Source organism: Alosa pseudoharengus, unplaced genomic scaffold (assembly GCF_046254945.1).
Source record: "Alosa pseudoharengus isolate Yale_2024_CS ecotype anadromous, Long Island Sound unplaced genomic scaffold, YU_APseudo_1.1 YU_APseudo_1.1_scf_8, whole genome shotgun sequence".
Taxonomy (NCBI): Eukaryota; Metazoa; Chordata; class Actinopteri; order Clupeiformes; family Clupeidae; genus Alosa; species Alosa pseudoharengus.
The window spans coordinates 20,666,877-20,671,876 of NW_027468870.1; positions in this window are offsets into that span (position 1 = coordinate 20,666,877).

Sequence of the window (5,000 nt, forward strand, 5' to 3'; positions counted from 1 at the left end):
GCTTTAGACTGTCATGATAGGACCCATACTGTATGTATGTGTGTGTGTGTATTCTTTATTACAACCGTCTGCAAAATTTCTCGCAAATCTAATACATGCTGCTTTCACGTGCTGGTTGCGACCAAGGACAACAAAGTATAGGGCAAAGCTTTTCATTAATAATATAAAAATGAGGCCTTGAGTGCAAATTTGCCTTAACACAACAGACTTAATTATGGGCTATAAATGACAAAATGGAGGGAGAGCCATTAAGTGCAATGGAGGTTGGATCAGCATCCATTAGAGGAAGAAAGCTGCATTTGCCTCATTTTGCATTCAGGGACGTGGAGAGGGATGGAGAGGGGGAAAGGAAAGAGAAGATGATAAGAGCACAGAGGAGAAAAGAAGAGAGGGATAGAGGAGATGAGGACAGGAGAGAGAGAGGGATAGAGAGAGAGAGAGAGAGAGAGAGCAGTGGAGTGGAGAGGAGAACAAAAGCACAGAAAGGAGAGGATGGGCAGAAGAGAAAGAGGATATGAAAGGAGAGGAGAAATGGAAGAAACTAGACCAGGAGAGAAGAGAGAAAGAGGAGAGAGAGAAGGGAGGAGACAGAGGAGAAAAGAGAAAGAGGAGAGAGAGAAGGGAGGAGACAGAGGAGAGAGAAAGAGGAGAGAGAAGGGAGGAGACAGAGGAGAGAGAGAAAGAGGAGAGAGAGAAGGGAGGAGACAGAGGAGAGAGAGAAAGAGGAGAGAGAGAAGGGAGGAGAAAGAGGAGAGAGAGAAGGGAGGAGACAGAGGAGAGAGAGAAAGAGGAGAGAGAAGGGAGGAGACAGAGGAGAGAGAGAAAGAGGAGAGAGAGAAGGGAGGAGACAGAGGAGAGAGAGAAAGAGGAGAGAGAGAAGGGAGGAGACAGAGGAGAAGAGAAGAGAGAAAGAGGAGAGTGATAATGGAGGAGACAGAGGAGAAGAAGGCTGAAAAGAGAGGAGGAGAAGCGGGAGAGGAAGGGGGAGGCGAGATGACTGGCGTTCCAGTAATGGTGTCGTGAGCGCCGACATCACAGCCCTGTGAACTGTATGAGCCAAACAGCAGCGGGTATAAATGCGCTGAAAATGAGAGATCTCTATCAGCCATGGCCATGCCTCTGCTCTCCCTGTTAAATTAATGGATTGTCCAAATTATCCCCCAAAAAAATTCTACGGTAATTAATCCGAAACTACACTCCTAGAATCCAATGAGCGATGAATCATTTAGGACACTGACCTCTTGATGAGTCCCTCAGAATATTATAGATGGTTCTGCCAGAATTTGGAATAGGAACGGTCCCTTAAACATTCTAGAACTGGATACAACCCAGTGATGGTGTGTATGTGTGTGTGTGTGTGTATGTGTGTGTATGTGTGTGTGTGTGTATGTGTGTGTGTCTGTCTGTGTGTGTGAATGTGTGTGTTCGTAGCTCCTCTACTGTGAGTCATGTTCAGCTACCACAACAAACTGGAAAAAATCTTTCCTGTCAGATGTCACAAGGAGCATCATGACATTTATGACACAAACAGATGCATACAAAATCCCCAACCAGTTGCAAGCTGAGAGGGATGTCTGGCCCAAAGCGCCTCTACCATGAAGAACATTGAAGATGAGTCACTGAAGTTTGGTGCGGTTGATGGGTTAGAGAACGAACGGGCACACAAAAACACACACACACACACACACACGCACACAAGCACACAGACACAGACACATACACATGCACACACACACATACACACACAGACATATACACACGGACACACACTCGCGCACACAAACACACACACACACAAACACACAGACGGACATACACGCACATGCACATGCACATGCACACACACCCACACGCATGACGCACATACACATGGACACACACGCGCACACACACAAACACAAACACATACACACAGACACACACACACACACAAAGACGGACAGACACACACACACACACACACACACACACACAGATGCACAAGGATGGACACACACACACACACACACACACAGATGCACAAGGATGGACACACACACACACACACACACACACACACACACACACACACACACACACACACACACACATACACACAGTGTCCTGTGTGGAGATTCCTGGATAGAACACAGTGTTTGTACATCAAAGCCATCCTCACGAAACAGACCGCTTCGCTTTGACGTGTCCCACACATTCCTGGGGGGGAGGGTGCTTACGCAACTGCACGTACGCACACACACACGCACGCACGCACGCACACACATACACACACACACAGCTGCACCAGTCTTGAGGGCATCTGCTGGTGACAAAAAGGGATGTGAAGACCAGATTATAACCACAATCAAAGCCTGCAGCATCAAGCTCTACTGCCCTGAAGACATGCACTGCCTCCAGTCATAAATCACAGGGAACAAAAAGATAAGAAAGTCTGTCATCCAATAGGCTTCAACTTTTGTATTTATTTATTTATTTATTTATTGTGGAACCTATGTGAGGGCCAGTGCTCTGTGCTACACACAGAGCAGACCCAATGTGGCCATTTAGTTAAACCCAATAATCTTATTTGAGTTCCTCAGTGATGCGCATTCATAAGTTTTTTTTTTACAAAAAAAATCCTTTCTTGGCAAAGTAAAAGCTAGTATGTATCTCTGCACCTTCTTCCTCATCCCTGAAGCGAGAATTTACTTAGCCCCGCCCCACCCTGCCCCCCGATGCCTCTGTCACAAAGATTCTAGAGAGCTATGCCCCCCCCCAACCCCCAAATGTAGCTAAACTGTAGCAAAATTCAAAATGCAATGGCAATTTCAAATATTGGAGTTATTCAGCAGAATCCTATATTGCGTGATGCACAGTGCCATAAAGCAAATGCCTGTTGTCCCCAAATATCTTTGAATGAAAATTACATAAATATGGTGGAACACATGTGTTTAAGTATTTTTGGATGTCGCTTTCTCTATACCACACCAAAATTACTGTCAATTTTAGTCCAACCAGCGGCTATTTTTTTCTGTGCTGCATGTGTTTGCTCCTGAGTGACGCTCAGAACACATGTTAAAGGGATTTCAGGTCTATCTCCTGTGTGCATCAAACCCACAGTAGCGGTTCTGTCTGCAATTTTAGCCTTTGTCTCAGATCCCAGATCAGCCTGTTTGCTCTTTGTGAGGTAGAGCTGTTTCAAAAAACCCCTCTATTTTCATTCGAGGCTGGTGACTCATTCTACTGCAGTCTATCATAATTGGTTTATGCCGCATAGCATTCTCTCTCCACATCTTTAAATATCGATTAAGGGGGTTGGACCAAGGCCTGAATTTGATGGGCCTCTTTATTATTGTGAAAATGTGGAATTTTGCACACTCCCGAAACACTGAAAGGAGCCTCACTCGCCAGAAAGTAACTCCAGTGACAGCAGGAAATGGGACACATCAGTGTTGAAGTAGTCACAAAGGATTGCAGGGGCTTAACCCTCTCTCTGCATGTCTTTCTCTCGTGTGTGTGTGTGTGTGTGTGTGTGTGTGATCAGCTGAAATGTGGGTTCATTTGGATTGGACCCAATCCAAATTGGAACTGTGTGCTTGCATATGTGTGTGTGCGTGTGTGTGTCTGTAATCAGTTGAAATGTGGTCCATTAAAGCAATTCATTTTGAATTGGACCCAAAAGTATGGCACTGTGTGCTTGTGTGTGTGCTTGTGTGTATGCGTCTGTGTGTGTGTGTGTGTGTGTGTGTGTGTGTGTGTGTGTATGCGTGTGTTCTCTCATTTGAAATGTGGGTCCATTTAAACAATGGACCCAAAGGGATAAGAAGGGAAAAGGAAAAGAAGCATGGAATTCACTTCCTCTCTCTCTCTCTCTCTGTATGTACAACTGTATGTAAAACTGTCACCTTGTGTGCCTGCATGTGCATGTGTGTGTGTGTGTGTGTGTGTGTTCACTCTTGTGTACCGATTAAGACTCCCGCTCAATGAGATGTACTCTGCTTGGCGTCGTAGAACAATTTCACAGAGAAAAGCATCGCCAATACAAAGTGTTACATTTGCCTGGACCTTGATTGTTCCATTACAAATGGCTAAGGCAGGGGTCGGCAACCCAAAATGTTGAAAGAGCCATATTGGACCAAAAAAACAAAAAACAAATATGTCTGGAGCCGCAAAAAAATAAAAGCCTTATAGAAGCCTTATATTGAAGGCAACACATGCTGTATGTATCTATAGTAGGCCTATATTAGCCTACTATCGAAATGGCTAAGTTAACTACAAATACATAATGAGCCTTCATGATTAAATGTTTACTTTTCCTGCAGTGCATTCTGTAGAGAATGACGCACCAAGTGACTACTCTGTTGTGCGATGCCGCCTCAAGTTTAACTTCATTACAATATTAATGAATTATGTTTCATTGCTTTGATGAAATTAAAGAAATGCAATAAAGAAATCAGATTTTTGATGTCGTTTTTATTTTGAGGATTCGAAAAAACAACAACAAAATGGAACATGCCCCTTATCTGGGCAACAGAGTGCAATACAACGCAGCCTACATTTTAAAAAATAAAACCTCAGCCTTTTGAAAAGGTAAAGTATATAAAATCAAATTAATACAGTTCAAGTTTGACGTATGTGCAAATGCCAAGCAAGTCAGTGCAAGAGTAAAACGAAGCAGCATCCTCTTCTCTTTTGACACGCAACCAACGCAGCTATGCTCGGACCTGAGCAACAAAACACAATAATATCCCTAAGTGTCATTCCAAATATATACTGACAAAAATCAGATATCACTTTATAAAAACAGCTACTTTGTTACTAAAAATGTGCCTATGACAGGATTGTGTACCCGTTTAATGTGACTTCTGTTTACGGACATCACTGGTCAGCTTCTCAACATCGGGCATGTAAGATGTAGGCCTAACTTTAATCTTGACGCAGGACTGCAAGCTCTCATCTGTGAGGCGGGTGCGATATTTTGATTTGATGTAGTTCATGTTTGAGAATATCTGCTCGCACAG